The sequence below is a fragment of the Sciurus carolinensis genome, chromosome 15, assembly GCF_902686445.1.
Source record: "Sciurus carolinensis chromosome 15, mSciCar1.2, whole genome shotgun sequence".
Taxonomy (NCBI): Eukaryota; Metazoa; Chordata; class Mammalia; order Rodentia; family Sciuridae; genus Sciurus; species Sciurus carolinensis.
This window is the reverse complement of record NC_062227.1, coordinates 2,525,964-2,543,158: the sequence shown is the minus strand read 5'-3', so window position 1 is coordinate 2,543,158 and position 17,195 is coordinate 2,525,964. Positions and strand designations below refer to the sequence as shown.

General features: G+C 36.6%; 1 protein-coding gene and 1 pseudogene across 5 annotated transcripts in view; one reads left to right on the top strand and one right to left on the bottom strand.

The window, feature by feature from the left end:
- Gnal (G protein subunit alpha L) overlaps positions 1–17,195 on the bottom strand; it is a 484,329-nt gene that overhangs the window by 142,632 nt on the left and 324,502 nt on the right. The gene's annotated exons all lie outside the window — the stretch shown is intronic.
- On the top strand, positions 3,605–4,544 carry LOC124965707 (olfactory receptor 4C15-like; annotated as a pseudogene).

The window sequence follows — 17,195 nt, the reverse complement described above, 5'->3', positions numbered from 1 at the left end:
TTTCATACACCCCATTTCCTTCTACATAATCCAAAGTTTCTCCATTCTTCTCTCACTCCCCACACTTCCACCCCCATTATATATAATTCTCCACTTATCAGGGTAAACATTCAGCCTTTGTTTTTTGGGGATTGGCTTATTTCACTTATCATGATATTCCTGTTGACTTCCACTGTGAACCCCACATTCAAGATTCCTCTGTAGTCAGCTCCATGATCAGACAACTTGAGGCACGGGACTTTGTTAAATGGTACTTTTCTGGTAGACAATGAGGCTTGAATTGTAGGTTTTTTATACCAGAAATTGATCACTGCTTTTCTATTAACTTTTCATTTGAAATAATATTAGATTAGCCAAAAAGATGCATGAATACAGAAAATTCATGTAGAATTCTCAATTACCCTTAATCTTATTACCTTACATTTTTGTGAGCCCACTTGTCAATATATGAAATGAATATATATAAATTTTTATAAGTAAACACCACATTTTATTCATATTTCACTTTTTTTGCCACTATTGTCCTTTTAATATTCCAGGATTCAATCCAAGACAATCTTATTTAAGATAATTAGCATTTAATGATGTAAGACTCTAAACCATGTGATCATAACCATGAGGCACAGCATATTCTCCACATCAGATTTTTAACACTAATATTGAGAATTACTTTCATTTGGGACAAAAAGGGATTGATGTGCTTACATTCAACATTTTAATTATGCAGTGGTATTGCTCTTAGACCTCCCAGAAAACACAAGTGGATGCATGTCTGTAATTATTTGATTACTTTGGGACCCTGTTTCAACTTGCCACTCCATTTGGTTTTCTTTCACAAGGAAGCATCTGAAGGACGAATGGATTCAGGTGGGTCTGACTCCACAATAACATATTCAGGGGCTAGAACACACCTTCAAAACTGCAGTGCATAACAAATTAAAATTTCTTCACTGCTAATGAACATTGGTGTTTTTATTTTCATGACTTTATCTGATTTGCACAAGAAAGTTATTTATTGATATTAAACTCATAAGTAGAAAAAGTAAAACCAGAGCCTTAAAGAATTTTAAGAATTTTAAGTAACCTGATTCATGCCATAGAACAAACAGAACAATCTGTATTTGAACCCATATACACAATGTTCTCACTCATTTCCTTTCTCTTTCTTTCCTGTATTGGTCCTTGGCTAACATGTACATTGCTGGGTGATGCATTGTTACTCCTTATTCTGTAATAAGTGGTTTCTAATTGATCCAATGAAAATTCAGAGTTTGTTTTATATGTTCTATTTTAAGCAGCTGTGAAGATGAAAGTAGAGACTTTGGCCAGGAACCACCTGAGAACACAATATAAATGATGGTTATAAAGAAAACAAACAAATACTAATTTATACAATGCATACTACTTAGTTGTAAAATGTTTAATTTGTTCTGCTTACTCTGAATGGGAATCATAAAACATAGATGATTTTTTTATTCTCTTATAAAACCCCTTATACTTCAATATATCTATTTTTAATAAACTTACATACTTATAAATACAGAAAATTTTATGTAGACACACACATCAGTTACTTCACTGAAACATTTTGGTTATGCATACAGGTGAGGACACATCATTCTTGAAGTTCTGTCTGTGGACTGTGATATCAAGTGTTCAAGGAATTATCCATATGAATCATGGAGGAACTTTCTCCAGGCAAGGCAGCTGGCTCCATTAAGTGAGCACATATTAAATACAATGGGTAAAGGCCCATCATCATAAGCAACATTTCCATACTTTCAGGTTTGACCTTCATGATAACCCTGGGAGATGAACAGGCAAGCTATAAATGAACAACTCTACCTGACAAGAAAGTCTCATCAGTTTGAAACACTTACCTTGAGTTATACCTAGATCAGAGTGAGTCATATTTTAGTAAACATTGGCAAATGATTAAGCCTCTAGACTGTGGCTGGCTGCTAACCTTCTCTTTCTTACTGTGGTTGTTGCTGGTTTGCATGTTTAGGGGATTGGCTATACATTCTCACTCCTCATCATTTGTTGGATTTGCTTCATCAAAGTGCCTCATTCAAACATGAACAAAGAATCAGAGGTTTCAAGATTTATGAGTTTTGAGAGTAATTCTGGAAAGGTCAGCCTGCACTGAAGTCCTTGCAGGAAACGGAAAACCCCCATCCTTTTCCTGTTGATCCAGAGGAAAGGACATGTGTGTGGGGACAAAGGTACTGTGGGTGACATCCCATATGAAGTATCTGTTGTTTGGTTTAACTTAAGTTCTTTAAGCTTGGGTTTCCCATTAAAAAAATCAAGATAATAGCAACTACAGAATGGCTCATAGCGAGTGAGCCCTGAGCTGTGTTTGACCTTGAATACATTACTCAGTGCTCATGATAACACTCAGGAGTAGCAATCAGTTTTTTGCATGGAGTTCTATTCCTATATTTACATGATGAATTTAAAAAAATAAAAGTTCTACTTGTTACATGGTTATTATAGAGCAGAATATTTTACCCAAATCTTCCTTTTTTAAAAAAGAAATGAATTAATTCATTTAAAAGCCAATTCACTTAACTTCATTCCCCTTTTTCTAATCAAATGAACTTCTGGGACAGGGGATGGGAAACAAAAAGGCAGTAGAATGAACAGTGCATAACTTTCCTATGTTTTTATATGAAAACATGACCAGTGAAACTCCACATCATGTACAACCACAATAATGGGATCCTAATTAGAATAAGTTGGACTCCATGTGTGTATGTCAAAATATACTCTACTGTCATGTATATCAAAGAGAACCAGGAAAAAAAAAACAATAAATATTAAATAAATAACCAACTAAGAAAAAGGCCCATTCACCATTTTTAAAGAAAAAATGGTGCAGAAGTTATCATTTTTGAGTGCCTCTTAAGGTGCATATTTTTCTAATTCTTTTTATAGATAAGACTGTCTCCAGGAACAGTTGGCACACTGGTTTTCATTCCCACCACAGACATGGTTAATAAATCACAGTCCTTGTGTAGTTTTGGAAAGTTTCCCAATCACTTATGCTAGAAGTCACTGTTAAATTATCAAAATCACTTGAAATATATATATATATATATATTCTTTTTCTTTATACAATGTGAATGCTTTCTTTTCCCCTTATTAAATTTCTGGCATTTTGAAGTATTCTATAGTTTACGCCTACCTCAATTGTATCTGACCTCTGATAACTACCTTTGACAAACTTCTAATTTTTGTTCTCAGTGATAATAAGAAGCAGTAGTCACGATCGTAATGAAAAAGTCGTAAGTAGCCTGGGATGGGGCATAATCCTCTAATCACAGGGCTGGAGAGGCTCACATCTTGAAAGCAGGCCTCACCAACTTAGCAAGCCCATGAGCCACTATTGAGACTGTCTCAAAATAAAAAGAAAACAAAAAAGGCTAAGAATGTGTCTCAGTGGTTAAGCTGCCCAGACTTCCTTCCTGGTACCACAAAACAAAACAAACAAAACCATCATGAGTGTATAGCAGCTTGTTGGTGGTGACATTTATAAACTAATCATATTTTTTTTATCATACTGCAGATTTGCATCATCAGTTTTACTTTAACCATTTCATTAGAAATCATGAAAAACCAAAGCTTTGTAACTGAATTTGTTCTACTGGGGCTTTAGCAGAATCCCACTGTTCAGAAGATAGTATTCATTTTGTTTTTGTTGGTCTACATTGCAACTATTGTGGGCAACATGCTGATTGTAGTGACCATCCTCTGCAGCCCTGCACTGCTGGGCTCCCCCATGTACTTCTTCTTGGCCATCCTGTCCTTCCTGGATGCCTGCTTCTCCTCTGTGATCACACCAAAGACAGTTATGGACTCCATTCATGAAAGGAAAACCATCTCTTATGAAGGATGCATGATTCAACTTTTTGCCGAACACTTCCTTGCAGGGGCAGAGATGATTGTCCTCACAGCCCTTTGACCGCTATGTGGCCATTTGCAAGCCCTTGCACTACTCTTCCATCATGAACTGGAGGCTCTGTGATATTCTGGTGGGGGTGTCCTGGACAGGGGGCTTCCTGCATTCCATCATCCAGATCCTCTTTACCTTCCAACTGCCCTTCTGTGGGCCGAATGTCATTGATCATTTCATGTGTGACCTGTACCCATTACTGGAGCTGGCCTGCACTGACACCCACATCCTAGGCCTTCTGGTGATCAACAACAGTGGATTAATCTGCATCATCAACTTCTCCCTGTTGCTTGTCTCCTATGGTGTCATCTTGTTCTCCCTGAGGACACACAGTGCTGAAGGGTGGAGGAAAGCTCTGTCCACCTGTGGATCTCACATTACTGTTGTGGTCTTGTTATTTGTCCCATGCATATTTATATATGCACAGCCTCCATCTGTCTTCTCTTTTGATAAAGAAGTGGAAATGTTTTACACAATCCTGACTCCCTTGCTCAATCCTTTGGTTTATACGTTGAGGAACAAGGAAGTGAAAAATGCCATGAGGAAATTGTGGAAGAGATTATTGGTGGTTTCACTTAACAAATAATGTATTTCAGTATAAAAAATATGATGTAGAGTGTAAAAACATGAGTATATTTAGTTAGACAAACAGTTGCTGTCATGGAATAAGATTACCTAATTCTAAGGCAGAGTTTTCCTGTGTGGGGGAGTGAAAACATATGCTTTAATTTAATATCACACTTTCAATCAGAGCTACCACTCTATATTCTCATATGTAAATGAAAGTTCAATTTTACAGTTTCTTACCTTCATCAAAGATTGGAAGGATTTTAACTCATAACAATGATTTCCATTCATATTATGCATTGAAAAATACTTTGTGGAAGAAACTATTAGAAATTAGGAACATTTCAAGTGAAAAGAACATTCTTTCTGATGCTGAAATCAGTGATTGATTCCAATGCAAAACTTCAGGAGTTAGGAAAATCAGAGAGAAGAGCTTTCAAGGCACCTGCATCATTTCACTTCATCTGAATGATGGGTCCATTACCATCTGCTAGAGTTTGAGTCACTTCTTGAATTTGAGAGATAGAATCTGAAATGCCCCAATTCTGCCTATGTTGGTGGGCCCTTGGATCAGGTGACCACCTAGTATCAAGCGACTACAGAAGAATAGGTGGGGCAATTCCAGAGATGAATCACTTGGGAGAGTCTCTTATTCTAGTACAAAAGCAACTCCTGAGGCAACACCTACCTGCAACCCCAGGTCAAACCTGCAGGTGTAGTGAACACACTTTCCCCATGTCCCCACAGAGGGGACAGCACCCAGAGGAGCCAGATGTAAAGTATATGTTCTAAAGAGTATTAATTACAGTTTATTTAGTGATTTTCATTTTCCTGATTGAGTGTACCTAAGTGCAAATAATTTGAGTAATTATCAATAAAGAGATCATTCAAATTTAAAAGCTTATTTGGTGGTCATTTCTGTTTTGCTAGTCTCAGGTAGTCAAGTGTCATCAGTAGTAATTGGAAAATCAACAATGACGACATATCATTGACAGTACTGTGGGCAAAGGTAGTAAACTATCTTTTCTTTTTCCTCTTTTTAATCTTACAGGCCACCACCACAGTAGAAGAGCATATGATATTACTTTCAAAATAGATTGCAAAAGATACATGTAATTTCACTAATCACCCCAGAAAAAGTTCATGAAAGATTAAATTGTGAGTCAAAACCTCACCTGGACAATGCAGGTGCCCTGCAGCAGACCAAGAGTGTGACAAGGCTCAGACACGCAAACATGTCTGCTTCACTTTTCCCTTTCTTCACAACTGCCTGTCCTCAAAGCAGGAGGAGCTTCTTCATGTCCTCTGCCTTTCAAGGTCCATATTTTTTCAGTTCATTTATCCCTCAGAACTAGTTCAAGAAATGTGGACCTTTTAGCTTGACTCCATAAAGCTTCGCTTTATGAATCTGTGAAGCCAAGATTTGAAATGTAGCTACAAGGTAAAATGCTATTCTGGTCAGAGCTCAGTGACCAACACCAAATCATATCTGAGCCATCATGTGCTCAAATTCAAACTTTTTAAATTATATTTTGATGCTCAGCATTTCATTGTGGACTCTAGTTATATACAAGGAGAAAATGCACTAATATTCAGTGGGTGAGGTGGAGGGTAAAAAAATACTGAAAGGCATCTACCCAAACTTTTTCATTCCCACTAGTTTATTGAGCAACAATTATTCAAAATTGCCTTCAAAACAATGGTAGCTTTGACTTTCCAATTTGTTTTCTGTGTTGATAACTTTAAGCATATTGAAGTACATTCCAGTGTTTTCAACTTTTAGGCCATCTAACTGTTATGCTAATTACAATTTCACCTGTTACAGTTTCTGTAGTTATTCAAAGAGTTTGCAGAAACACATTATGATAATGTAAAAAGTATAAATTTATAAAAAGGTCTTTGGATAGCTGAAAGAAGACAGTACATGTAGAACAAAATCCTAATTTTAAATATTATTCAGAAATGATATTTTGTGAAGTCATAAGTCAGATATGTTCTTTACTTTGTTCAATGTATGGAAGCATTTTCCCTCCTAAACTTCTCTGTGGCTACCATGGATCATGGCTCACTCTTCCACTGTGGGTATTACTCTGTCTGATTCCCAGATTATCTTTCTTCTGTCACTCTTAGTAAAAATGCCATTATTTTCCCTTGGCTCTGACTCCTCCCCTTATCCTCTAATCATTGAAATATTTTTCTTGCTATTATTTTTTCAAGTATGAATATAAACTGACATTCTCTTTGAGTCATCATGAAGATTACATCCATTAGTGTATTCACAAATATGAAAAGGCAAGTGATTTCTTCTCCTTTCTGTCTATGGTTTCTTGGATTTATGTTGGCACCACCTGGATGGTTGGAGCATGCCCTTTGTCTGGCATGTGGGACAGTGTATTAGAGTCACTTCATGGAATTTGAAAACTCATATTCTCATCCTGGATCTCTGATGCTTCCTACAAAACTCTATCATTCAGGTTAGCCTGAGCTGTGCATGGTAGTTTTAATATATTGTAAAGTATTTTAAATAAAAATTGTTGAACTAAAAATGAGAGCATGATACCTTCAAGATTATGTGACTCAATAAATATGGACACATTTTAATACTGGGTGACTTTAGGGAGTAAGTTACTCATCTGTTACAATCTGGGAAGGCTTTTCTGAGGCAGTGGTATTTAAACTGGTCTTTGTCCACAGTGGAAATGGCCAGTGGAAGTGAGAGCAGAGGAACTGTTGATGGTGTGAGACACAGAGTGATCAAGGAATGCATTCAGGAGAAACAGCAGTGGTTATACAGCAATAGGGATGAGGTCAAGCCCTATGAGGATAAATAGAAAGGCAGATGGTACAGAGAGCTTTGAACGTCATAGTGAGCATCTCAACAAGTGCATCTGAGAATTGTATAGACTATTTAATTTTGTTTATGAATCATTGTAAATTCAAGTAATTCAAATACATTGAATTACACACACACACACACACACACACACACACACACACACACATTTATTTATTTTTGATACCAGGTGTTGAACACAGGAGTGCTTGGTCACAGAGTCTTATTTCCAACCCTTTTCATTTTTCTTATTTTTTTTTTAATTTTCAGACAGTGTCTTGCTAAGTTGCTGAGGACCTCGGTAAGTTGCTGAGACTGGATTTGAATTTATGAACCTCCTGCCTTAGTCTGCCAAGTCCTTGGGATTATGGGTGTGCACCACCATGCCCAGCTTACTTTTCTTTTTCAAATTCTTATAGAAAAGAAGCAAACTATTAGGAGAGCTTGGAAAAACAGTGAGAATATATAACTGATTTTTTTCCCTTCTTTAAAAAAATAAAATAAGCATCTCAGTAAAGCTCTGTGAGGTTCTACTCAAACCATTCTAGGATCAGTGATTATCATACTAGAATTAATGACATGTTGGCCTAAATATTTGGTCCTTATGATTCTCTTAAAGCTGAGGAAGGATGCTTAGTTTTTATATACCTCCCAGAGAATATTTGAGAGTAAGGTACTTTGAGTCTTCTATAAGAAAGAAATTGGCACTGAGGGATGATATTTGGGATGCTCTCCATGCCAGTCTTTATTTAGCAGGGACCACTGTTATGGGTTAAACTATATGTGCCTTCACCAAACAATCTCAATTTTTACCCTTAGACTTCATTCATTTATGTAAGAATTGCTTCTCCCATGAGAATTCATTTTATGTAAGAATGCTTTCTCCCACCTCTATACCCACCAACAATTGCTTAGCATAGCATATTTGGCAAAGAAAAGTGACAAAATTGTTCCTTCTGTTCTTGTACACTTTACTTGTGCAATGTACCCTAACCCCATAGAATGTCAGAAAATGTTTGTGTAGATGTTAGTAATCATTCTTTAAATTATACTCCAATAGTGTCATTTTGACCACTTCCCATTCTACATATGATTTAGATCGCATGATTTTTGTTTGTAATTTTGAATCAGCAACATCCCCTTATGATTAATGCACTGACATGCTCTACTTGTGGTTTTGAACTATAAAAGATGTGCTCTGACCCCTGGAGGGGGTCAAAGAGTGCAGACTTATAGCCTGTCCTTCAGCCAACAACTAGAGATCATTTCCATCTCTTGCTTCAAGATTGATTAGGTGATTTGTTGCAATCTTGCCTTAACACCTGCTTGTATTTTGCACTGAATTACTAAGTGCAGGAAAGAAAAAGATGGATATCTTCAGTGGGCATCTGGCGTCTTGAAGTGGGTAGACTCTTTGTTATGGATAACCTCCAAGTCCAATTGTATGTAATTTAAGTTTGAAAGGAAGATAAAATTCAATTAAATAATTCTGACTGCTTTTTGTTCTCATATGACATAATCAAAACACTATTATGATTCCATACTCCAAATTTTATACTTCACTAATTGACAGATATCAAAATTCCATAACCTTGCTTTCATGAACTACAGCTAAGAAGACAACTTACTTTCAAGTTTTCCTTCTGTGACCTTGAATTCTGCCTAACTAGAGTTTTCATGATTCTCCATCTGCCCAAGAAAGCAATTTTTTTTTCTTCTCATGCCAATATTCTAGATGGCATGAACTTTCATTTTTTTTTATTTACTGAAGTTATTTGGAGCTGTCATTCATACCATCTGATCATTGTGAAAAAACTAGGATGATCTAAGGTACCAATATAAATTATATCACTCATCAAAGGAACATCATGTTTTAAAACACTTTTGTAACTGTATTATTGATAAGTGAATAATTGCAATTAACATTTTTAAAAAGTAAAAATATCCTCTTGGAAAGCCAATGCTAATAATCATGATGAAGGCAATTGCCCCAATTGCACACAGTACACAGCCACCTCCATATGTATTGCGCATATTGAATCACTTAGCCATTTTAGAGTCCCTTAAAGGTAGTTTCTAGAATCCTTTATTTCGTACAGGTGAAGATCAAGGAATGGGTTGAATGACAGATCCCTGGTGGGAAGTAGGGTGTCCTCTGACACAAGTCAGTGTGGCTTCAGACTCCATGCTAATCACTGAGATAACACACTTTACAATCTCATTTCATTTGCATGTCTGAGCAACTAGTTGGGAACCTGATTATCTAAATTAAAGTTTGCTTGGTTTTAAATAAGTTGACTATTCTTTTTTTCCCTTCTGCTTGCAGTGTGTGGCTGCAGGCTGTGGGCAGTGTCAACAAACATCACATAATAGCATGCAGTGATTAATGCCTGAGGAGTCCAAGGAATAATATGGTCAGAATATGTGGTTCTTTCCTAAGGAATTCTAAATGTTACATTTGACATGAACAAGGAAGGAGTTATTATTTGCATTTTCTTACATACTTTGTTCATTTTATTTGTGTCTGTGGTCATTATCAAAAAGTATATGTAACAGAGTTCCTGGAGGACAGTAATCTTGGGCAGCCCAATAAATGATGGGTTTTCTTGAACTGATGTAACATGGAGTTTAAGAATGGTAGTAAAGGAAATTCAGAGGAATTATTTCATCAAAATAGGTTTTTCACAGAAAAGGAAGAGATGATTCCTGGATATGATGGAGACATGCTGGCTCAGTAGGAAGAGTCTTCTTGTGCTTTGATTCATACCTCCTGTTTGCTCACTGTTCTAAATCTTCATCCATAAATCACTACATCTGACAATGTCTCAAGAATTTTAAAAATACACTCTTCTTTATTCAAATTGTTTATTATCCTTTACATCCTGCTGGTTATATAAGGAGTGTTCCCATAAGAACATTTGGCTGACCCTGCACATCATGGGATAGGCCCTGATTTTACCAACAGTATTTTTCTGGTGAATTGATAGTCACCCACTCATTCCCCTCCTAATGACGAATATTTTCACAGAAATTGATCAGACAATTCTAAAATATGTGCAGATGTGTACCTGTGTTTGAAAAGCAGCTTTGGTAATTAAAAAAAAATTATCAGAAGAAATGGAGGACTGGGTCTATTCAATCTCAAAACATCACAAAACATCATTTTTTTGTTTATATTTGCTATAAACTGAATCTCAAAGAATTCTTTAAAAAAAGAAGAAAGTATTCAAAAATTAAATGATTTGTCTCTGGAAATATTTTATAATTTTTAAATTTAATGGTAAAGATAGAATTTTAATATGATAAATAAATAGAAGGAAGACCAGTAGGATAGAGGAAGGGGACCGGGGGAAGGGACAGGGGAGGGAAAGGGACAGTACTGCCTTTATATTGTGTCAGAATGTACTCCACTGTCCTACCTAACTACTTTTTACTAACAAAATCATAAAAAAGAAAAGGAATGCCAAAATGATCTAACTAATTAAAAATATTATCCATGACACTAAATGTATGGGAAAGAATGGAATATAGGCTAAATCATGGAAGATCTAATGGCTACCCCATACTTCCTTTTGTTCACATTTCTCCATTTTTTCTGACTGTGGCTCTCTCTGTTTCTGTTTCTTTTCTGAGTCAAACTAAAGAAAAATAATTTTTTCTAATTCTCCTATTTTTCACACTGTGCATATAATATTTATTATGTTATCTGCACCATTCTCCTTTTTTTTTTTTTTTTTTTTTTTTTTTTTTTTTTTGCGGTGCTTGGGATTGAACCCAGGGCCCTGTGCTTGGAGGCGAGCACTCTACCAACTGAGCTATCTCCCCAGCCCCTGCACCATTCTCTTTGTGATTTTATTCCCAAGTTATCCAACTCTATTTTTTCTAACAGAAACAAATGAAGCATTTAGCAAAGCAGGCCTAAGACTAAAGTGGGAGTTTCAGTGTAGTTTGAAGTCCAGATGTGTTGGTGGCACCTTACTACTGACTGGCATTCTTGAAATATCCCTCTCACCAGGAGTGTGATTCATGTCAGATAATTCTTCTGTGTCAGACTCACAAGTAGAATTTCAATTAAAAGAAAATTAAAATTGTTTCTTAATTCTATGAATGATTGATAAGGCTTCTGAGCTTTAATATTCTTTTTTCACAAATCACTTTTATTCTACTTTTTTTTTTTCCTTTGGGAGTGAAGAGGAACAAAAATAGGACACAATGCTTGAAGTCTGTAAAGTAGCAAATGGTTTGTTGTGGGTCCTCTTAAAAGAGCCTGAATAGCTTCCTCTGAGTTTTTCCTCAAGCATTAGTCTCCATGGTGTATTCCCTGACATCACACAGAACTGCCTTATCATCTCTCAGATTAGAAGAGAAAAAAATGCCTTTACTCTCCAGAAATTGTGTTTTTAGTTTTAAAGTCATGGATTCTTTAGATCAACTTTTTAAATAAAAGCAATTCAAGTAATGTAGACTATTTATATCCTTTATGTATTTTTTTTCTCTCATACACACCCCTTGCTACCTTAGTCCACAAGCACTATGCATTTTCTTCAAGGATTGATGAAGAATTTCTTATCCAGGACTCAGTTCTTTTGCTTAGTAATATAAGTACTTTGCCTGAATACTGCAAAGTGATATGACATCCCATCCTCTTATACACTGTACTCTATTCCTGAATAAGAGAGGAATTGAAAACATCTTATGTTAACAAAGAGAAGTTTAAAAAAAGAAGGAAAGAACCCTGTTACACAGGGACATAAAAGCTTTGTAAACTCCTGAGCAAGTGAAAAGCCACATAAAATTGTGTTGGTTAATCAGGGTAGTGGTAAGAATTCCAATCCCCAGGGAGGCTGAGAAGCAATTCTAAAGGTTCATGGTTTCTCAGGGAGCCTCTTTAAATTCCAGTCAGAAGCCAAGGCAGAAACTTTTGCTTCATTTTTCTTTTTTCCTAAGTCAATCTTGAAGGTATCATTTGAGCAGCAGAGGCAACATCCTCCATCTCTACTTACCAGAGAAGTTATTTCTCTCTTAGGTGAAGAACAAAGACCTGAAAAAAGAGCATCATGCTTTGGCCATTACCAGAGTGTTTAAGGTCCTGACAAGTGGTGAGATTACTAATTAACATTTCTGCATTTTCAGACAGGGTTTTCAATGGTGATGTAGTACTTCAAAGTGCAGGTGTTGGAGTCAGGTTCTCATGGTTAATGTCATGTGCTGTCCTTTTCCTTAATAACAGTGTACACTTGAGCTAGCTTCATAAACTTTCTGGCCCCCAGATTTCTCATCTTTAGTAGGAATTGTACCAGGATGAGTGGATATAGCAGGGGATGAAATGACATATGCGGAGCTGAGAGGACAGCACTTGACATCTAAGTACACAATGGAGAGCATTCAAATCGTTCTCCTATTTTAATTACTTTCCTTCCTTTGCTTTAGGAACTCCTATGAAAGTAAATCCATACTCAGCCTTGTATCTTGAGTAAAAACTGAATTACTTAGGAATTCAAGTGAATATTTTTCTACTACTTCTCCATAACATTTTATTTTTTCCTTCTAAATACATTCTCATTTATCCTCTAATGATACCCCCATCCTAATGCTTTAGTTTTAAAGGTGAATATTATGAATGCATGTCAAAGTACAGATGTAGGAACATGGAAAAATTAAGTACTCCTGTGCCAATCATAGGTAGTGATAGAGAGTACAAAATTTACTATTGCCACAACCACAAACTAGCAAATAGCACAGGAAATGACAAGATAAGAAAAGGGGACTCATAGCACAGAATGGAAGCTTATGATTTAACTATCTATGTAGTTTGTTAAGTGTGCCTGATGTCACAGATTTCATGGGGCTCCTGCTGCAGGATTGTTCAGAAATATCCAAGTGACTGATGTGCAGAACTACTTCAGGACTAGTCTTCATAGCTTGACATCACACTTGCATCACTAAGACAACAGAAAAGAAGTTCAGGCATATGTTAAGAAGGAAACCAGCAGAGAGAAAGAATATATTTTCACTCACATTTAGCAGAAATGAGGACATGTCTAGAGAAATGAGCATGAGTACACTGAGAAGAAAGTGATACCGCCTGTTTACTGGTGATGAGTTCTGCTCCTTCTAATGTTGAAGATTGAACACTAGAGAAGCACACCAAGGCAAGAATATTAAGCAGGTTTATTTAAAGGTAATAATACAGACTTGTCCTGGCAGGAAGAAGGGGGCAATGACTGATGTTCTAAAAGTCCCAAGAAGTGAGCGCACCCTACATCTTTTATAGGTTAAAGTCTCTTTTGTTCTCCAGTTCTCTCCCCCCTTATCTCTCCTTCCTGCCTATGTGACTAGACCTGGTTTTGCATTAAGTGAGAAGCCATGGGCAGGGGGAGGGCCAAGGTGATTCAGGCAGGCAAGGGCCCAGGGGGCATTAATTAGCAGCTCCATGCTTGCACTCCTTGATAAAGGCAGGTAAATTTGGTAATCAATGGGTTCTGGAGCTCCTTGACATTCCATTCTCCCAGGAGCAGTCTCCAACTTCCAGAGGCAGATGGCTTCATGGCTTCATTTCCTCGAATTGACCCGATTTCCTATTTCTACACTAACCTTCTGTCCTTAATTCTGGCTTCATTCCCCCTTTTAGCTTTAGGAACTCCTAACTGCTGTAAGGAAAAGAAAGGGGGCATCGGTCATTCTGGCTGCTTCAAAGCTGAAAGGGGGAAGCGAGGGGCAAGCAGTTTGGAGTTCCTTTTTTAAAAATCTGGTCAATTGAGGGGTCCAAGGTAGAAGTCTGATTGGGGAAGAGCAGGTTGTAAAGTCATCTGGGAGTGGGTGCTTCTGTGATAGAAGAACAAAAAGACATGAGTACTGAAATGAGATTAGTACAAAGTAAATGTTGCAGCATCTGAAACATGCCACTGAGTATCATGAAAATGACAAGTCAATCTCTCACCAGGAGGTGGAAGAACTGAGAAATTGTTCCCATAATGAGGTCTAACAAAGTATGGAGAGGACAAGGCCTTTTTTGGGGGACTTTAACATTGTCCAGATTATCAGGAATGTAAACACAACATTTAACTCTTAATGTCATAGATGTCCCCAGAAAATATAGTTAAGCTACTTAATGTCATCTGATTTTTTAAAATATCCCTTTATTGGTATAACCTGTGTTTAGTAGAGATCTCTATATTTCTGTTACTTAGGGCTAGATAATCATATGAGCAAACACAGATTAAGTCTACCTGTGTAACTTAGGAAGGTCTTAAACTGACTAAAAACTTCTGACTCTGGCAGTTTCTCTTGATAGTTATCAGGCACATTTGCTGAAGAATCTTTCTTTCATTTGTAGCTTCCAGTCTTTATTCTAGTTGGCTAATACAAGTGTACATCTTAAGTTACACTGAACTATTATTTCTTTTAAATGCCCAAGAATGGCTATATTTTGGTTTTAACTGTTTTGCTGGGTGTCCAAGATCAAGCTGGTCAAAATGACCTGGTTCCTGTCTTGTTAAAGAGTCAGATGAGTTTCCACAGGGGCCACTCATAGAGAACTTAAGAGTAGCTTCTTAGCTCCACCAGTGCCATTGGTTAGGCAGGGTCTCCTTGATGAGGTGGCTTCCTTTGGAAGCATCAAGGGATATCTCCCTTTTTCTATGACCCTCCTCTGCAGCAGATGCACTGAGAGATTTTTTATCCTCTAGTCTCAACAATCTCCTTGATCAGGAGGTTGTGTGACCCAGAGTTGCAACACTCCTTAGAGAAGTTCTTTTGTTCATGGTTCAGGCTGACTGAGGGCAAAAGATCCAAATAGTGGTCTATCTTGTCCTCTGTATTTAATTCCAATCTCTAAGTTTGATCTTAATCATCCCGCAAGCCAGTCTCACCAGTCATAAAGTAAGAGTACTGGGCTTTAACTTCAATGTCCATAACTTTACAGTTATTTACCCTTTTATTTGGCTGGAGTCTGTATTAGTACTGGAAGTTACCACTATTTGTTCTATAGGTGATGGCTTATTATCACAAGTTACCTAGGTTGTGTGTTCTTGAAGCAGCTACTTCTGCAAAACATTAACAGGTAACAGTTTTACAAAATGAAATTAGCAAGAGTAAAAATATATTCAGCTTGTATAATAACTATCTTGAATTTTGACTGAGAACCACATTATATCCCCAATTTGAGATCACAGTACTTTTACAACAAGAACCAATTTTTGATTATAACTTTAAATAAGCTGAAGTCTGACTTATTTTGGAGCCGTTCTATTATTCAGTAGGTGGGAGGTAGAGCCTTATCTCAGGTAAGGCATGGCTCTTTACAAATCTTAAGTGTTCTAATTTTGATGTTGATCTTTGCTTCTTTCTTAAATATCATTTTAAGAAGTTTACATACACTGTTTCCTGAGTCTATAAAAACTTTATAATTAACACAATTTAACATTGTATCTAAAACATGAATCAAAAAAAGGCTGAGAAAGCTTTTAACTTTTCTTTTGTGTGTCAAAGTGGCAAAATGTTTTCATGTTTCACAATATTAACCTTTAAACAAGTCAGGCTCTAACTTTTATAAATACATTTATATTTGAAATTTTTTATCTCAGTGTAAAAAGTAACAAATTGTACATATACCCTATTGATAATAGGTCCCATAATAGAACATTAAATAATAGAAATAAATTACCAATTAAAATTTACTCTTTATAATTTTAAGATTACCATTACAGACAAGTTTAATCTGGAGAATAGCAGAGCTTGATAAATTCCCTGCTTTAAAAACTTGTATACCTGGAAAATATGAACCCATTTAATATACATCTAGTGACCATTTCACAATTACCTTGACACTTTTATCTTACCAAATTTAGTTTTTAAAGAAAAATTTAGACTCTGTAACATAGTACAATACTCTTAACAGTTGTTTAACCATAATTGTATAAACTCCTAATTTTTAAAATTGTTCTAAAGAATAAAACTTAATAGACATAAAGTTAAGAGTAAATTAGTGTTTCTAAGAAATCCTTGTCATTTTACCATATCATTTTACCATATAGATTAAACTTTGGTTCATATCAGAACATTAGTATTTCACCTTAGGAAAAACCTTAAATAGCTTTAGCTGTCTCACATACATACAACCAACTTAGTTACATACAAACTTGTTGAAACTTGCCCTTTACTTACACAGACTTTCTTAGCACTTACTTAGACCCTCATGTATTTCATCACACAAGCACTTTCTTACCCAGAAACATTTCCTTTTCCCTTTTACTAAATATATTTCCATACCCAGAACGTTTTATTTTTTCTTTCCTATTTGTTGTGTTGAGAACAGGGTGATATCTGTGCTGCTAACTGTCTCAATCACCCAGATGCAGGCAATACAGGACAAACAGGACTGCTTGGCCCCTGTGCTTACCAAGGTTGTTAAGAGATATTTGTCTGAGGAATGTGCGGTTGCCTGGAAACCTTATCTATCAAGGACAGGGGGGGCTTAGCCCAGACTCACCTCCTGCATAGTTCACCCCTTCCTTCCTCCCTTCTTCCACTAGGACTGTTCAGTTCTGGTGGGACCCAATGAGAATCAAATAGATTGGCAGGACCCAACCAGAGGAGGACTAATGTTTAGCTGTTCAAATGTTAACCAATTAAAAGAACACTGTAAAACTGCTTGCCTTTCATTATAAAAACCCTGCTAAATGAGGGCTCAGGGCCTCTTAGCATCCGTCACTCCGTCACCGAGGGCATGGAGGACCAGGTTTGAGCTTGCTAATAAATGACTCTTTGCTGCTTGCATTGATCGTGGTCTCTGGTGGTCTTTGTGGGGTCTCGAGCCTTTGGGCACAACAGTTGACC